Genomic DNA, 16,752 nt, shown 5'->3' with positions numbered 1-16,752 from the left:
GTTAAGATTTTACATTATTTTGCGACAACTCTTTATCCATCCAAAAGTGAGAAAGGACAGCCTGTAAAGATCCGGAGTCGCAAAAAATATCAAGATCTTAAAGTGCATAAGCCGAAATAGCTCAGTTGGGAGAGCGTTAGACTGAAGATCTAAAGGTCCCTGGTTCGATCCCGGGTTTCGGCAGGTACTACTTTTCTTATAACTATGAATCGTGTCCCAGAATAATCTAAATTCTTTGGGATTTTGGGGTGTCTCAAAGCTTCCCTTCTCCCCGGATGTTTAGTCACTGGATTCCCCAGGGCTGAATGTCGGGTTCCGCTGAGCACATTTCCTCTACTTGCTTGCTGTAAGTTTTAATGGTCAAAGTACTATTTTAATCTACAATTTCTGATTGTAACAAAAGCTCCCTTTTTATTAAAGTGTTACGATTTTACATTATGTTGCGGCAACTCTTTATCCATCCAAAAGTGAGAAAGGACAGCCTGTAAAGATCCGGAGTCGCAAAAAATATCAAGATCTAAAGTGCATAAGCCGAAATAGCTCAGTTGGGAGAGCGTTAGACTGAAGATCTAAAGGTCCCTGGTTTGATCCCGGGTTTCGGCAGGTACTACTTTTCTTATAACTATGAATCGTGTCACAGAATAATCTAAATTCTTTGGGATTTTGGGGTGTCTCAAAGCTTCCCTTCTCCCCGGATGTTTAGTCTCTGGATTCCCCAGGGCTGAATGTCGGGTTCCGCTGAGCACATTTCCTCTCCTTGCTTGCTGTAAGTTTTAATGGTCAAAGTACTATTTTAATCTACAATTTCTGATTGTAACAAAAGCTCCCTTTTTATTAAAGTGTTACGATTTTACATTATGTTGCGACAACTCTTTATCCATCCAAAAGTGAGAAAGGACAGCCTGTAAAGATCCGGAGTCGCAAAAAATATCAAGATCTAAAGTGCATAAGCCGAAATAGCTCAGTTGGGAGAGCGTTAGACTGAAGATCTAAAGGTCCCTGGTTCGATCCCGGGTTTCGGCAGGTACTACTTTTCTTATAACTATGAATCGTGTCCCAGAATAATCTAAATTCTTTGGGATTTTGGGGTGTCTCAAAGCTTCCCTTCTCCCCGGATGTTTAGTGACTGGATTCCCCAGGGCTGAATGTCGGGTTCCGCTGAGCACATTTCCTCTCCTTGCTTGCTGTAAGTTTTAATGGTCAAAGTACTATTTTAATCTACAATTTCTGATTGTAACAAAAGCTCCCTTTTTTATTAAAGTGTTACGATTTTACATTATGTTGCGACAACTCTTTATCCATCCAAAAGTGAGAAAGGACAGCCTGTAAATATCCGGAGTCGCAAAAAATTTTGGGGTGTCTCAAAGCTTCCCTTCTCCCCGGATGTTTAGTCTCTGGATTCCCCAGGGCTGAATGTCGGGTTCCGCTGAGCACATTTCCTCTCCTTGCTTGCTGTAAGTTTTAATGGTCAAAGTACTATTTTAATCTACAATTTCTGATTGTAACAAAAGCTCCCTTTTTATTAAAGTGTTACGATTTTACATTATGTTGCGACAACTCTTTATCCATCCAAAAGTGAGAAAGGACAGCCTGTAAAGATCCGGAGTCGCAAAAAATATCAAGATCTAAAGTGCATTAGCCGAAATAGCTCAGTTGGGAGAGCGTTAGACTGAAGATCTAAAGGTCCCTGGTTCGATCCTGGGTTTCGGCAGGTACTACTTTTCTTATAACTATGAATCGTGTCCCAGAATAATCTAAATTCTTTGGGATTTTGGGGTGTCTCAAAGCTTCCCTTCTCCCCGGATGTTTAGTGACTGGATTCCCCAGGGCTGAATGTCGGGTTCCGCTGAGCACATTTCCTCTCCTTGCTTGCTGTAAGTTTTAATGGTCAAAGTACTATTTTAATCTACAATTTCTGATTGTAACAAAAGCTCCCTTTTTATTAAAGTGTTACGATTTTACATTATGTTGCGGCAACTCTTTATCCATCCAAAAGTGAGAAAGGACAGCCTGTAAATATCCGGAGTCGCAAAAAATTTTGGGGTGTCTCAAAGCTTCCCTTCTCCCCGGATGTTTAGTCACTGGATTCCCCAGGGCTGAATGTCGGGTTCCGCTGAGCACATTTCCTCTACTTGCTTGCTGTAAGTTTTAATGGTCAAAGTACTATTTTAATCTACAATTTCTGATTGTAACAAAAGCTCCCTTTTTATTAAAGTGTTACGATTTTACATTATGTTGCGGCAACTCTTTATCCATCCAAAAGTGAGAAAGGACAGCCTGTAAAGATCCGGAGTCGCAAAAAATATCAAGATCTAAAGTGCATAAGCCGAAATAGCTCAGTTGGGAGAGCGTTAGACTGAAGATCTAAAGGTCCCTGGTTTGATCCCGGGTTTCGGCAGGTACTACTTTTCTTATAACTATGAATCGTGTCACAGAATAATCTAAATTCTTTGGGATTTTGGGGTGTCTCAAAGCTTCCCTTCTCCCCGGATGTTTAGTCTCTGGATTCCCCAGGGCTGAATGTCGGGTTCCGCTGAGCACATTTCCTCTCCTTGCTTGCTGTAAGTTTTAATGGTCAAAGTACTATTTTAATCTACAATTTCTGATTGTAACAAAAGCTCCCTTTTTATTAAAGTGTTACGATTTTACATTATGTTGCGACAACTCTTTATCCATCCAAAAGTGAGAAAGGACAGCCTGTAAAGATCCGGAGTCGCAAAAAATATCAAGATCTAAAGTGCATAAGCCGAAATAGCTCAGTTGGGAGAGCGTTAGACTGAAGATCTAAAGGTCCCTGGTTCGATCCCGGGTTTCGGCAGGTACTACTTTTCTTATAACTATGAATCGTGTCCCAGAATAATCTAAATTCTTTGGGATTTTGGGGTGTCTCAAAGCTTCCCTTCTCCCCGGATGTTTAGTGACTGGATTCCCCAGGGCTGAATGTCGGGTTCCGCTGAGCACATTTCCTCTCCTTGCTTGCTGTAAGTTTTAATGGTCAAAGTACTATTTTAATCTACAATTTCTGATTGTAACAAAAGCTCCCTTTTTTATTAAAGTGTTACGATTTGACATTATGTTGCGACAACTCTTTATCCATCCAAAAGTGAGAAAGGACAGCCTGTAAATATCCGGAGTCGCAAAAAATTTTGGGGTGTCTCAAAGCTTCCCTTCTCCCCGGATGTTTAGTCTCTGGATTCCCCAGGGCTGAATGTCGGGTTCCGCTGAGCACATTTCCTCTCCTTGCTTGCTGTAAGTTTTAATGGTCAAAGTACTATTTTAATCTACAATTTCTGATTGTAACAAAAGCTCCCTTTTTATTAAAGTGTTACGATTTTACATTATGTTGCGACAACTCTTTATCCATCCAAAAGTGAGAAAGGACAGCCTGTAAAGATCCGGAGTCGCAAAAAATATCAAGATCTAAAGTGCATTAGCCGAAATAGCTCAGTTGGGAGAGCGTTAGACTGAAGATCTAAAGGTCCCTGGTTCGATCCTGGGTTTCGGCAGGTACTACTTTTCTTATAACTATGAATCGTGTCCCAGAATAATCTAAATTCTTTGGGATTTTGGGGTGTCTCAAAGCTTCCCTTCTCCCCGGATGTTTAGTGACTGGATTCCCCAGGGCTGAATGTCGGGTTCCGCTGAGCACATTTCCTCTCCTTGCTTGCTGTAAGTTTTAATGGTCAAAGTACTATTTTAATCTACAATTTCTGATTGTAACAAAAGCTCCCTTTTTATTAAAGTGTTACGATTTTACATTATGTTGCGGCAACTCTTTATCCATCCAAAAGTGAGAAAGGACAGCCTGTAAATATCCGGAGTCGCAAAAAATTTTGGGGTGTCTCAAAGCTTCCCTTCTCCCCGGATGTTTAGTCTCTGGATTCCCCAGGGCTGAATGTCGGGTTCCGCTGAGCACATTTCCTCTCCTTGCTTGCTGTAAGTTTTAATGGTCAAAGTACTATTTTAATCTACAATTTCTGATTGTAACAAAAGCTCCCTTTTTATTAAAGTGTTACGATTTTACATTATGTTGCGACAACTCTTTATCCATCCAAAAGTGAGAAAGGATTTGGGGGCTTAGGGGTACCAGACGTATTCACGTACTACAAAGCTAACCAGTTGAATAGATGGCATTCTTTGATGAATACAACACAGTCCAATATATATGTGGAACTAGAGCGAGAGCTACTAGAGTTATCAGACAGTCTTTCGTTATGGGGCCTGAGGCCCTTCTCACCAAATTCCACATGCTCTAGCACCTTAGTGAAGGGCACTATAAGGGTGTGGCAGGAGGTAAATGGAAGGGACCCGCTTTTGTCGGAAAACATTCCGCTACTACCTATGAGCCTTCTTCCTTACCTGGTAGATAAGAAGAGAATCCCAGTAAGCTCCTTTTGGAAACATATGGATAATATCACAGTGTCCCAATTCTTTGAGTCGGAGTCTCGGGATTGGACAGCTCTATTACTTAGACATACAGGTCTAATTCTTTCTGATTTCATTAAGAGGCAAGATTTTCAGACAGTATGTGATAAATACACAGCTTGTTTTGTTAATTCTCTACATCTGTCCCCACTTGAAAAAGCATTACAGCAACCTACAACTCAAAAAGGTGCTTTAGCTAGATCGTATGATAGGCTATTGTTGGGAGAAAAAGAGGATAAGCTGGAATTAATCACTAGGTGGGAACAGGACCTCCAGACTAACTTTTCAGTGGAGGAACAACGAATTATACTGAAGCGCTCACAGGGGTTCTCGCAATGCATTAGAATCAGAGAAAATTCTTACAAATTTATCACCAGGTGGTACAAAACCCCAGTGTGGTTACACAAAATAAATCCAGATATTCCGGAGGCATGTTGGAGATGCTCACTGAAAAAGGGTTCTTTAGTGCATATATGGTGGGACTGTACCTTGATACAGGGATTTTGGAAAGCGGTTATCTCAGAAATTAACTCGATTTGTTTAACATCAATTCCTGTGTCCCCACAAGTGATACTTCTATGGTTATCGTCTGATTCATTTACGCCCAAGAAACAAGATCTGGCGACTAACTTACTTACTGCAGCTAAATTGTTGATTCCGTTATTGTGGAAATCCACCAAGTCACCCACTATAGAAGATTGGATTAGGAAGGTACAAGAGATACGTAGGTTCGAAGAACTCCTACACTGGGAAAGACAAACGAGGGTGGGTTTTCTACATACCTGGTCACCATGGATGACCTATCTGGATAAACCCAGATCCGTTTAGAGAAGGTATTAAAGAGAGTCATCCCAGGAGGGACATTGACTTCTCCTAGGGCAGGTAGACTGTGATTGTTACTCGTTTCACGTGATCCATAAGAAGCTCCATGATATACCACATGAATGTTTAAATTATGGTTAATTTATCTTGTTAAGTTTATGTATTAAAGAATTGATTTCATAGTACATTCCTTATGGTTAAAGTCGATTAACATAAACAGTTGAATGATTGTACTATGTTTTTTATGTAAAACCAAGAATGTGAAAAGCATAATACTTGAATTGTTATATGACTCTGTGACATTCTTAATAAAAACAGTTTGAAAACAAAAGTGAGAAAGGACAGCCTGTAAAGATCCGGAGTCGCAAAAAATATCAAGATCTAAAGTGCATAAGCCGAAATAGCTCAGTTGGGAGAGCGTTAGACTGAAGATCTAAAGGTCCCTGGTTCGATCCCGGGTTTCGGCAGGTACTACTTTTCTTATAACTATGAATCGTGTCCCAGAATAATCTAAATTCTTTGGGATTTTGGGGTGTCTCAAAGCTTCCCTTCTCCCCGGATGTTTAGTGACTGGATTCCCCAGGGCTGAATGTCGGGTTCCGCTGAGCACATTTCCTCTCCTTGCTTGCTGTAAGTTTTAATGGTCAAAGTACTATTTTAATCTACAATTTCTGATTGTAACAAAAGCTCCCTTTTTATTAAAGTGTTACGATTTTACATTATGTTGCGGCAACTCTTTATCCATCCAAAAGTGAGAAAGGACAGCCTGTAAATATCCGGAGTCGCAAAAAATTTTGGGGTGTCTCAAAGCTTCCCTTCTCCCCGGATGTTTAGTCTCTGGATTCCCCAGGGCTGAATGTCGGGTTCCGCTGAGCACATTTCCTCTCCTTGCTTGCTGTAAGTTTTAATGGTCAAAGTACTATTTTAATCTACAATTTCTGATTGTAACAAAAGCTCCCTTTTTATTAAAGTGTTACGATTTTACATTATGTTGCGACAACTCTTTATCCATCCAAAAGTGAGAAAGGACAGCCTGTAAAGATCCGGAGTCGCAAAAAATATCAAGATCTTAAAGTGCATAAGCCGAAATAGCTCAGTTGGGAGAGCGTTAGACTGAAGATCTAAAGGTCCCTGGTTCGATCCCGGGTTTCGGCAGGTACTACTTTTCTAATAACTATGAATCGTGTCCCAGAATAATCTAAATTCTTTGGGATTTTGGGGTGTCTCAAAGCTTCCCTTCTCCCCGGATGTTTAGTGACTGGATTCCCCAGGGCTGAATGTCGGGTTCCGCTGAGCACATTTCCTCTCCTTGCTTGCTGTAAGTTTTAATCGTCAAAGTACTATTTTAATCTGGTTCGATCCCGGGTTTCGGCAGGTACTACTTTTCTTATAACTATGAATCGTGTCACAGAATAATCTAAATTCTTTGGGATTTTGGGGTGTCTCAAAGCTTCCCTTCTCCCCGGATGTTTAGTCTCTGGATTCCCCAGGGCTGAATGTCGGGTTCCGCTGAGCACATTTCCTCTCCTTGCTTGCTGTAAGTTTTAATGGTCAAAGTACTATTTTAATCTACAATTTCTGATTGTAACAAAAGCTCCCTTTTTATTAAAGTGTTACGATTTTACATTATGTTGCGACAACTCTTTATCCATCCAAAAGTGAGAAAGGACAGCCTGTAAAGATCCGGAGTCGCAAAAAATATCAAGATCTTAAAGTGCATAAGCCGAAATAGCTCAGTTGGGAGAGCGTTAGACTAAAGATCTAAAGGTCCCTGGTTCGATCCCGGGTTTCGGCAGGTACTACTTTTCTTATAACTATGAATCGTGTCCCAGAATAATCTAAATTCTTTGGGATTTTGGGGTGTCTCAAAACTTCCCTTCTCCCCGGATGTTTAGTGACTGGATTCCCCAGGGCTGAATGTCGGGTTCCGCTGAGCACATTTCCTCTCCTTGCTTGCTGTAAGTTTTAATGGTCAAAGTACTATTTTAATCTACAATTTCTGATTGTAACAAAAGCTCCCTTTTTATTAAAGTGTTACGATTTTACATTATGTTGCGGCAACTCTTTATCCATCCAAAAGTGAGAAAGGACAGCCTGTAAATATCCGGAGTCGCAAAAAATTTTGGGGTGTCTCAAAGCTTCCCTTCTCCCCGGATGTTTAGTCTCTGGATTCCCCAGGGCTGAATGTCGGGTTCCGCTGAGCACATTTCCTCTCCTTGCTTGCTGTAAGTTTTAATGGTCAAAGTACTATTTTAATCTACAATTTCTGATTGTAACAAAAGCTCCCTTTTTATTAAAGTGTTACGATTTTACATTATGTTGCGACAACTCTTTATCCATCCAAAAGTGAGAAAGGACAGCCTGTAAAAATCCGGAGTCGCAAAAAATATCAAGATCTAAAGTGCATAAGCCGAAATAGCTCAGTTGGGAGAGCGTTAGACTGAAGATCTAAAGGTCCCTGGTTCGATCCCGGGTTTCGGCAGGTACTACTTTTCTTATAACTATGAATCGTGTCCCAGAATAATCTAAATTCTTTGGGATTTTGGGGTGTCTCAAAGCTTCCCTTCTCCCCGGATGTTTAGTGACTGGATTCCCCAGGGCTGAATGTCGGGTTCCGCTGAGCACATTTCCTCTCCTTGCTTGCTGTAAGTTTTAATGGTCAAAGTACTATTTTAATCTACAATTTCTGATTGTAACAAAAGCTCCCTTTTTATTAAAGTGTTACGATTTTACATTATGTTGCGGCAACTCTTTATCCATCCAAAAGTGAGAAAGGACAGCCTGTAAATATCCGGAGTCGCAAAAAATTTTGGGGTGTCTAAGTTTTAATGGTCAAAGTACTATTTTAATCTACAATTTCTGATTGTAACAAAAGCTCCCTTTTTATTAAAGTGTTACGATTTTACATTATGTTGCGGCAACTCTTTATCCATCCAAAAGTGAGAAAGGACAGCCTGTAAAGATCTGGAGTCGCAAAAAATATCAAGATCTAAAGTGCATAAGCCGAAATAGCTCAGTTGGGAGAGCGTTAGACTGTAGATCTAAAGGTCCCTGGTTTGATCCCGGGTTTCGGCAGGTACTACTTTTCTTATAACTATGAATCGTGTCACAGAATAATCTAAATTCTTTGGGATTTTGGGGTGTCTCAAAGCTTCCCTTCTCCCCGGATGTTTAGTCTCTGGATTCCCCAGGGCTGAATGTCGGGTTCCGCTGAGCACATTTCCTCTCCTTGCTTGCTGTAAGTTTTAATGGTCAAAGTACTATTTTAATCTACAATTTCTGATTGTAACAAAAGCTCCCTTTTTATTAAAGTGTTACGATTTTACATTATGTTGCGACAACTCTTTATCCATCCAAAAGTGAGAAAGGACAGCCTGTAAAGATCCGGAGTCGCAAAAAATTTTGGGGTGTCTCAAAGCTTCCCTTCTCCCCGGATGTTTAGTCTCTGGATTCCCCAGGGCTGAATGTCGGGTTCCGCTGAGCACATTTCCTCTCCTTGCTTGCTGTAAGTTTTAATGGTCAAAGTACTATTTTAATCTACAATTTCTGATTGTAACAAAAGCTCCCTTTTTATTAAAGTGTTAAGATTTTACATTATTTTGCGACAACTCTTTATCCATCCAAAAGTGAGAAAGGACAGCCTGTAAAGATCCGGAGTCGCAAAAAATATCAAGATCTTAAAGTGCATAAGCCGAAATAGCTCAGTTGGGAGAGCGTTAGACTGAAGATCTAAAGGTCCCTGGTTCGATCCCGGGTTTCGGCAGGTACTACTTTTCTTATAACTATGAATCGTGTCCCAGAATAATCTAAATTCTTTGGGATTTTGGGGTGTCTCAAAGCTTCCCTTCTCCCCGGATGTTTAGTCACTGGATTCCCCAGGGCTGAATGTCGGGTTCCGCTGAGCACATTTCCTCTACTTGCTTGCTGTAAGTTTTAATGGTCAAAGTACTATTTTAATCTACAATTTCTGATTGTAACAAAAGCTCCCTTTTTATTAAAGTGTTACGATTTTACATTATGTTGCGGCAACTCTTTATCCATCCAAAAGTGAGAAAGGACAGCCTGTAAAGATCCGGAGTCGCAAAAAATATCAAGATCTAAAGTGCATAAGCCGAAATAGCTCAGTTGGGAGAGCGTTAGACTGAAGATCTAAAGGTCCCTGGTTTGATCCCGGGTTTCGGCAGGTACTACTTTTCTTATAACTATGAATCGTGTCACAGAATAATCTAAATTCTTTGGGATTTTGGGGTGTCTCAAAGCTTCCCTTCTCCCCGGATGTTTAGTCTCTGGATTCCCCAGGGCTGAATGTCGGGTTCCGCTGAGCACATTTCCTCTCCTTGCTTGCTGTAAGTTTTAATGGTCAAAGTACTATTTTAATCTACAATTTCTGATTGTAACAAAAGCTCCCTTTTTATTAAAGTGTTACGATTTTACATTATGTTGCGACAACTCTTTATCCATCCAAAAGTGAGAAAGGACAGCCTGTAAAGATCCGGAGTCGCAAAAAATATCAAGATCTAAAGTGCATAAGCCGAAATAGCTCAGTTGGGAGAGCGTTAGACTGAAGATCTAAAGGTCCCTGGTTCGATCCCGGGTTTCGGCAGGTACTACTTTTCTTATAACTATGAATCGTGTCCCAGAATAATCTAAATTCTTTGGGATTTTGGGGTGTCTCAAAGCTTCCCTTCTCCCCGGATGTTTAGTGACTGGATTCCCCAGGGCTGAATGTCGGGTTCCGCTGAGCACATTTCCTCTCCTTGCTTGCTGTAAGTTTTAATGGTCAAAGTACTATTTTAATCTACAATTTCTGATTGTAACAAAAGCTCCCTTTTTTATTAAAGTGTTACGATTTTACATTATGTTGCGACAACTCTTTATCCATCCAAAAGTGAGAAAGGACAGCCTGTAAATATCCGGAGTCGCAAAAAATTTTGGGGTGTCTCAAAGCTTCCCTTCTCCCCGGATGTTTAGTCTCTGGATTCCCCAGGGCTGAATGTCGGGTTCCGCTGAGCACATTTCCTCTCCTTGCTTGCTGTAAGTTTTAATGGTCAAAGTACTATTTTAATCTACAATTTCTGATTGTAACAAAAGCTCCCTTTTTATTAAAGTGTTACGATTTTACATTATGTTGCGACAACTCTTTATCCATCCAAAAGTGAGAAAGGACAGCCTGTAAAGATCCGGAGTCGCAAAAAATATCAAGATCTAAAGTGCATTAGCCGAAATAGCTCAGTTGGGAGAGCGTTAGACTGAAGATCTAAAGGTCCCTGGTTCGATCCTGGGTTTCGGCAGGTACTACTTTTCTTATAACTATGAATCGTGTCCCAGAATAATCTAAATTCTTTGGGATTTTGGGGTGTCTCAAAGCTTCCCTTCTCCCCGGATGTTTAGTGACTGGATTCCCCAGGGCTGAATGTCGGGTTCCGCTGAGCACATTTCCTCTCCTTGCTTGCTGTAAGTTTTAATGGTCAAAGTACTATTTTAATCTACAATTTCTGATTGTAACAAAAGCTCCCTTTTTATTAAAGTGTTACGATTTTACATTATGTTGCGGCAACTCTTTATCCATCCAAAAGTGAGAAAGGACAGCCTGTAAATATCCGGAGTCGCAAAAAATTTTGGGGTGTCTCAAAGCTTCCCTTCTCCCCGGATGTTTAGTCTCTGGATTCCCCAGGGCTGAATGTCGGGTTCCGCTGAGCACATTTCCTCTCCTTGCTTGCTGTAAGTTTTAATGGTCAAAGTACTATTTTAATCTACAATTTCTGATTGTAACAAAAGCTCCCTTTTTATTAAAGTGTTACGATTTTACATTATGTTGCGACAACTCTTTATCCATCCAAAAGTGAGAAAGGATTTGGGGGCTTAGGGGTACCAGACGTATTCACGTACTACAAAGCTAACCAGTTGAATAGATGGCATTCTTTGATGAATACAACACAGTCCAATATATATGTGGAACTAGAGCGAGAGCTACTAGAGTTATCAGACAGTCTTTCGTTATGGGGCCTGAGGCCCTTCTCACCAAATTCCACATGCTCTAGCACCTTAGTGAAGGGCACTATAAGGGTGTGGCAGGAGGTAAATGGAAGGGACCCGCTTTTGTCGGAAAACATTCCGCTACTACCTATGAGCCTTCTTCCTTACCTGGTAGATAAGAAGAGAATCCCAGTAAGCTCCTTTTGGAAACATATGGATAATATCACAGTGTCCCAATTCTTTGAGTCGGAGTCTCGGGATTGGACAGCTCTATTACTTAGACATACAGGTCTAATTCTTTCTGATTTCATTAAGAGGCAAGATTTTCAGACAGTATGTGATAAATACACAGCTTGTTTTGTTAATTCTCTACATCTGTCCCCACTTGAAAAAGCATTACAGCAACCTACAACTCAAAAAGGTGCTTTAGCTAGATCGTATGATAGGCTATTGTTGGGAGAAAAAGAGGATAAGCTGGAATTAATCACTAGGTGGGAACAGGACCTCCAGACTAACTTTTCAGTGGAGGAACAACGAATTATACTGAAGCGCTCACAGGGGTTCTCGCAATGCATTAGAATCAGAGAAAATTCTTACAAATTTATCACCAGGTGGTACAAAACCCCAGTGTGGTTACACAAAATAAATCCAGATGTTCCGGAGGCATGTTGGAGATGCTCACTGAAAAAGGGTTCTTTAGTGCATATATGGTGGGACTGTACCTTGATACAGGGATTTTGGAAAGCGGTTATCTCAGAAATTAACTCGATTTGTTTAACATCAATTCCTGTGTCCCCACAAGTGATACTTCTATGGTTATCGTCTGATTCATTTACGCCCAAGAAACAAGATCTGGCGACTAACTTACTTACTGCAGCTAAATTGTTGATTCCGTTATTGTGGAAATCCACCAAGTCACCCACTATAGAAGATTGGATTAGGAAGGTACAAGAGATACGTAGGTTCGAAGAACTCCTACACTGGGAAAGACAAACGAGGGTGGGTTTTCTACATACCTGGTCACCATGGATGACCTATCTGGATAAACCCAGATCCGTTTAGAGAAGGTATTAAAGAGAGTCATCCCAGGAGGGACATTGACTTCTCCTAGGGCAGGTAGACTGTGATTGTTACTCGTTTCACGTGATCCATAAGAAGCTCCATGATATACCACATGAATGTTTAAATTATGGTTAATTTATCTTGTTAAGTTTATGTATTAAAGAATTGATTTCATAGTACATTCCTTATGGTTAAAGTCGATTAACATAAACAGTTGAATGATTGTACTATGTTTTTTATGTAAAACCAAGAATGTGAAAAGCATAATACTTGAATTGTTATATGACTCTGTGACATTCTTAATAAAAACAGTTTGAAAACAAAAGTGAGAAAGGACAGCCTGTAAAGATCCGGAGTCGCAAAAAATATCAAGATCTAAAGTGCATAAGCCGAAATAGCTCAGTTGGGAGAGCGTTAGACTGAAGATCTAAAGGTCCCTGGTTCGATCCCGGGTTTCGGCAGGTACTACTTTTCTTATAACTATGAATCGTGTCCCAGAATAATCTAAATTCTTTGGGATTTTGGGGTGTCTCAAAGCTTCCCTTCTCCCCGGATGTTTAGTGACTGGATTCCCCAGGGCTGAATGTCGGGTTCCGCTGAGCACATTTCCTCTCCTTGCTTGCTGTAAGTTTTAATGGTCAAAGTACTATTTTAATCTACAATTTCTGATTGTAACAAAAGCTCCCTTTTTATTAAAGTGTTACGATTTTACATTATGTTGCGGCAACTCTTTATCCATCCAAAAGTGAGAAAGGACAGCCTGTAAATATCCGGAGTCGCAAAAAATTTTGGGGTGTCTCAAAGCTTCCCTTCTCCCCGGATGTTTAGTCTCTGGATTCCCCAGGGCTGAATGTCGGGTTCCGCTGAGCACATTTCCTCTCCTTGCTTGCTGTAAGTTTTAATGGTCAAAGTACTATTTTAATCTACAATTTCTGATTGTAACAAAAGCTCCCTTTTTATTAAAGTGTTACGATTTTACATTATGTTGCGACAACTCTTTATCCATCCAAAAGTGAGAAAGGACAGCCTGTAAAGATCCGGAGTCGCAAAAAATATCAAGATCTTAAAGTGCATAAGCCGAAATAGCTCAGTTGGGAGAGCGTTAGACTGAAGATCTAAATGTCCCTGGTTCGATCCCGGGTTTCGGCAGGTACTACTTTTCTAATAACTATGAATCGTGTCCCAGAATAATCTAAATTCTTTGGGATTTTGGGGTGTCTCAAAGCTTCCCTTCTCCCCGGATGTTTAGTGACTGGATTCCCCAGGGCTGAATGTCGGGTTCCGCTGAGCACATTTCCTCTCCTTGCTTGCTGTAAGTTTTAATCGTCAAAGTACTATTTTAATCTGGTTCGATCCCGGGTTTCGGCAGGTACTACTTTTCTTATAACTATGAATCGTGTCACAGAATAATCTAAATTCTTTGGGATTTTGGGGTGTCTCAAAGCTTCCCTTCTCCCCGGATGTTTAGTCTCTGGATTCCCCAGGGCTGAATGTCGGGTTCCGCTGAGCACATTTCCTCTCCTTGCTTGCTGTAAGTTTTAATGGTCAAAGTACTATTTTAATCTACAATTTCTGATTGTAACAAAAGCTCCCTTTTTATTAAAGTGTTACGATTTTACATTATGTTGCGACAACTCTTTATCCATCCAAAAGTGAGAAAGGACAGCCTGTAAAGATCCGGAGTCGCAAAAAATATCAAGATCTTAAAGTGCATAAGCCGAAATAGCTCAGTTGGGAGAGCGTTAGACTGAAGATCTAAAGGTCCCTGGTTCGATCCCGGGTTTCGGCAGGTACTACTTTTCTTATAACTATGAATCGTGTCCCAGAATAATCTAAATTCTTTGGGATTTTGGGGTGTCTCAAAACTTCCCTTCTCCCCGGATGTTTAGTGACTGGATTCCCCAGGGCTGAATGTCGGGTTCCGCTGAGCACATTTCCTCTCCTTGCTTGCTGTAAGTTTTAATGGTCAAAGTACTATTTTAATCTACAATTTCTGATTGTAACAAAAGCTCCCTTTTTATTAAAGTGTTACGATTTTACATTATGTTGCGGCAACTCTTTATCCATCCAAAAGTGAGAAAGGACAGCCTGTAAATATCCGGAGTCGCAAAAAATTTTGGGGTGTCTCAAAGCTTCCCTTCTCCCCGGATGTTTAGTCTCTGGATTCCCCAGGGCTGAATGTCGGGTTCCGCTGAGCACATTTCCTCTCCTTGCTTGCTGTAAGTTTTAATGGTCAAAGTACTATTTTAATCTACAATTTCTGATTGTAACAAAAGCTCCCTTTTTATTAAAGTGTTACGATTTTACATTATGTTGCGACAACTCTTTATCCATCCAAAAGTGAGAAAGGACAGCCTGTAAAAATCCGGAGTCGCAAAAAATATCAAGATCTAATGTGCATAAGCCGAAATAGCTCAGTTGGGAGAGCGTTAGACTGAAGATCTAAAGGTCCCTGGTTCGATCCCGGGTTTCGGCAGGTACTACTTTTCTTATAACTATGAATCGTGTCCCAGAATAATCTAAATTCTTTGGGATTTTGGGGTGTCTCAAAGCTTCCCTTCTCCCCGGATGTTTAGTGACTGGATTCCCCAGGGCTGAATGTCGGGTTCCGCTGAGCACATTTCCTCTCCTTGCTTGCTGTAAGTTTTAATGGTCAAAGTACTATTTTAATCTACAATTTCTGATTGTAACAAAAGCTCCCTTTTTATTAAAGTGTTACGATTTTACATTATGTTGCGGCAACTCTTTATCCATCCAAAAGTGAGAAAGGACAGCCTGTAAATATCCGGAGTCGCAAAAAATTTTGGGGTGTCTCAAAGCTTCCCTTCTCCCCGGATGTTTAGTCTCTGGATTCCCCAGGGCTGAATGTCGGGTTCCGCTGAGCACATTTCCTCTCCTTGCTTGCTGTAAGTTTTAATGGTCAAAGTACTATTTTAATCTACAATTTCTGATTGTAACAAAAGCTCCCTTTTTATTAAAGTGTTACGATTTTACATTATGTTGCGGCAACTCTTTATCCATCCAAAAGTGAGAAAGGACAGCCTGTAAATATCCGGAGTCGCAAAAAATTTTGGGGTGTCTCAAAGCTTCCCTTCTCCCCGGATGTTTAGTCTCTGGATTCCCCAGGGCTGAATGTCGGGTTCCGCTGAGCACATTTCCTCTCCTTGCTTGCTGTAAGTTTTAATGGTCAAAGTACTATTTTAATCTACAATTTCTGATTGTAACAAAAGCTCCCTTTTTATTAAAGTGTTACGATTTTACATTATGTTGCGACAACTCTTTATCCATCCAAAAGTGAGAAAGGACAGCCTGTAAATATCCGGAGTCGCAAAAAATATCAAGATCTTAAAGTGCATAAGCCGAAATATCTCAGTTGGGAGATCGTTAGACTGAAGATCTAAAGGTCCCTGGTTCGATCCCGGGTTTCGGCAGGTACTACTTTTCTAATAACTATGAATCGTGTCCCAGAATAATCTAAATTCTTTGGGATTTTGGGGTGTCTCAAAGCTTCCCTTCTCCCCGGATGTTTAGTCACTGGATTCCCCAGGGCTGAATGTCGGGTTCCGCTGAGCACATTTCCTCTCCTTGCTTGCTGTAAGTTTTAATCGTCAAAGTACTATTTTAATCTGGTTCGATCCCGGGTTTCGGCAGGTACTACTTTTCTTATAACTATGAATCGTGTCACAGAATAATCTAAATTCTTTGGGATTTTGGGGTGTCTCAAAGCTTCCCTTCTCCCCGGATGTTTAGTCTCTGAATTCCCCAGGGCTGAATGTCGAGTTCCGCTGAGCACATTTCCTCTCCTTGCTTGCTGTAAGTTTTAATGGTCAAAGTACTATTTTAATCTACAATTTCTGATTGTAACAAAAGCTCCCTTTTTATTAAAGTGTTACGATTTTACATTATGTTGCGACAACTCTTTATCCATCCAAAAGTGAGAAAGGACAGCCTGTAAAGATCCGGAGTCGCAAAAAATATCAAGATCTTAAAGTGCATAAGCCGAAATAGCTCAGTTGGGAGAGCGTTAGACTGAAGATCTAAAGGTCCCTGGTTCGATCCCGGGTTTCGGCAGGTACTACTTTTCTTATAACTATGAATCGTGTCCCAGAATAATCTAAATTCTTTGGGATTTTGGGGTGTCTCAAAACTTCCCTTCTCCCCGGATGTTTAGTGACTGGATTCCCCAGGGCTGAATGTCGGGTTCCGCTGAGCACATTTCCTCTCCTTGCTTGCTGTAAGTTTTAATGGTCAAAGTACTATTTTAATCTACAATTTCTGATTTAACAAAAGCTCCCTTTTTATTAAAGTGTTACGATTTTACATTATGTTGCGGCAACTCTTTATCCATCCAAAAGTGAGAAAGGACAGCCTGTAAATATCCGGAGTCGCAAAAAATTTTGGGGTGTCTCAAAGCTTCCCTTCTCCCCGGATGTTTAGTCTCTGGATTCCCCAGGGCTGAATGTCGGG

General features: G+C 40.7%; 22 non-coding genes across 22 annotated transcripts; all 22 read left to right on the top strand.

Moving 5' to 3' along the window:
- Positions 1 to 110: 110 nt before the first annotated feature.
- On the top strand, positions 111 to 183 carry TRNAF-GAA (transfer RNA phenylalanine (anticodon GAA)). The gene has a single exon. It is a non-coding gene; the product is annotated as a tRNA-Phe (tRNA).
- Positions 184 to 530: 347 nt separating this feature from the next.
- Positions 531 to 603, top strand: TRNAF-GAA (transfer RNA phenylalanine (anticodon GAA)). Its single transcript has one exon. It is a non-coding gene; the product is annotated as a tRNA-Phe (tRNA).
- A 347-nt stretch (positions 604 to 950) lies between these two features.
- Positions 951 to 1,023, top strand: TRNAF-GAA (transfer RNA phenylalanine (anticodon GAA)). Its single transcript has one exon. It is a non-coding gene; the product is annotated as a tRNA-Phe (tRNA).
- A 615-nt stretch (positions 1,024 to 1,638) lies between these two features.
- On the top strand, positions 1,639 to 1,711 carry TRNAF-GAA (transfer RNA phenylalanine (anticodon GAA)). Its single transcript has one exon. It is a non-coding gene; the product is annotated as a tRNA-Phe (tRNA).
- Positions 1,712 to 2,325: 614 nt separating this feature from the next.
- TRNAF-GAA (transfer RNA phenylalanine (anticodon GAA)) lies at positions 2,326 to 2,398 on the top strand. Its single transcript has one exon. It is a non-coding gene; the product is annotated as a tRNA-Phe (tRNA).
- Positions 2,399 to 2,745: 347 nt separating this feature from the next.
- On the top strand, positions 2,746 to 2,818 carry TRNAF-GAA (transfer RNA phenylalanine (anticodon GAA)). Its single transcript has one exon. It is a non-coding gene; the product is annotated as a tRNA-Phe (tRNA).
- A 615-nt stretch (positions 2,819 to 3,433) lies between these two features.
- Positions 3,434 to 3,506, top strand: TRNAF-GAA (transfer RNA phenylalanine (anticodon GAA)). Its single transcript has one exon. It is a non-coding gene; the product is annotated as a tRNA-Phe (tRNA).
- Positions 3,507 to 5,641: 2,135 nt separating this feature from the next.
- TRNAF-GAA (transfer RNA phenylalanine (anticodon GAA)) lies at positions 5,642 to 5,714 on the top strand. Its single transcript has one exon. It is a non-coding gene; the product is annotated as a tRNA-Phe (tRNA).
- A 615-nt stretch (positions 5,715 to 6,329) lies between these two features.
- On the top strand, positions 6,330 to 6,402 carry TRNAF-GAA (transfer RNA phenylalanine (anticodon GAA)). The gene has a single exon. It is a non-coding gene; the product is annotated as a tRNA-Phe (tRNA).
- Positions 6,403 to 6,969: 567 nt separating this feature from the next.
- TRNAF-AAA (transfer RNA phenylalanine (anticodon AAA)) lies at positions 6,970 to 7,042 on the top strand. Its single transcript has one exon. It is a non-coding gene; the product is annotated as a tRNA-Phe (tRNA).
- A 614-nt stretch (positions 7,043 to 7,656) lies between these two features.
- TRNAF-GAA (transfer RNA phenylalanine (anticodon GAA)) lies at positions 7,657 to 7,729 on the top strand. Its single transcript has one exon. It is a non-coding gene; the product is annotated as a tRNA-Phe (tRNA).
- Positions 7,730 to 8,249: 520 nt separating this feature from the next.
- On the top strand, positions 8,250 to 8,322 carry TRNAY-GUA (transfer RNA tyrosine (anticodon GUA)). Its single transcript has one exon. It is a non-coding gene; the product is annotated as a tRNA-Tyr (tRNA).
- A 615-nt stretch (positions 8,323 to 8,937) lies between these two features.
- On the top strand, positions 8,938 to 9,010 carry TRNAF-GAA (transfer RNA phenylalanine (anticodon GAA)). Its single transcript has one exon. It is a non-coding gene; the product is annotated as a tRNA-Phe (tRNA).
- Positions 9,011 to 9,357: 347 nt separating this feature from the next.
- Positions 9,358 to 9,430, top strand: TRNAF-GAA (transfer RNA phenylalanine (anticodon GAA)). The gene has a single exon. It is a non-coding gene; the product is annotated as a tRNA-Phe (tRNA).
- A 347-nt stretch (positions 9,431 to 9,777) lies between these two features.
- Positions 9,778 to 9,850, top strand: TRNAF-GAA (transfer RNA phenylalanine (anticodon GAA)). The gene has a single exon. It is a non-coding gene; the product is annotated as a tRNA-Phe (tRNA).
- A 615-nt stretch (positions 9,851 to 10,465) lies between these two features.
- On the top strand, positions 10,466 to 10,538 carry TRNAF-GAA (transfer RNA phenylalanine (anticodon GAA)). Its single transcript has one exon. It is a non-coding gene; the product is annotated as a tRNA-Phe (tRNA).
- A 2,135-nt stretch (positions 10,539 to 12,673) lies between these two features.
- Positions 12,674 to 12,746, top strand: TRNAF-GAA (transfer RNA phenylalanine (anticodon GAA)). The gene has a single exon. It is a non-coding gene; the product is annotated as a tRNA-Phe (tRNA).
- A 615-nt stretch (positions 12,747 to 13,361) lies between these two features.
- On the top strand, positions 13,362 to 13,434 carry TRNAF-GAA (transfer RNA phenylalanine (anticodon GAA)). Its single transcript has one exon. It is a non-coding gene; the product is annotated as a tRNA-Phe (tRNA).
- A 567-nt stretch (positions 13,435 to 14,001) lies between these two features.
- On the top strand, positions 14,002 to 14,074 carry TRNAF-GAA (transfer RNA phenylalanine (anticodon GAA)). Its single transcript has one exon. It is a non-coding gene; the product is annotated as a tRNA-Phe (tRNA).
- A 614-nt stretch (positions 14,075 to 14,688) lies between these two features.
- On the top strand, positions 14,689 to 14,761 carry TRNAF-GAA (transfer RNA phenylalanine (anticodon GAA)). The gene has a single exon. It is a non-coding gene; the product is annotated as a tRNA-Phe (tRNA).
- Positions 14,762 to 15,643: 882 nt separating this feature from the next.
- On the top strand, positions 15,644 to 15,716 carry TRNAF-GAA (transfer RNA phenylalanine (anticodon GAA)). Its single transcript has one exon. It is a non-coding gene; the product is annotated as a tRNA-Phe (tRNA).
- A 567-nt stretch (positions 15,717 to 16,283) lies between these two features.
- On the top strand, positions 16,284 to 16,356 carry TRNAF-GAA (transfer RNA phenylalanine (anticodon GAA)). Its single transcript has one exon. It is a non-coding gene; the product is annotated as a tRNA-Phe (tRNA).
- Positions 16,357 to 16,752: the final 396 nt, after the last annotated feature.

This window comes from Rhinoderma darwinii, unplaced genomic scaffold, assembly GCF_050947455.1.
Source record: "Rhinoderma darwinii isolate aRhiDar2 unplaced genomic scaffold, aRhiDar2.hap1 Scaffold_443, whole genome shotgun sequence".
Taxonomy (NCBI): domain Eukaryota; kingdom Metazoa; phylum Chordata; class Amphibia; order Anura; family Rhinodermatidae; genus Rhinoderma; species Rhinoderma darwinii.
This window is presented reverse-complemented; position numbering and strand designations above follow the sequence as displayed.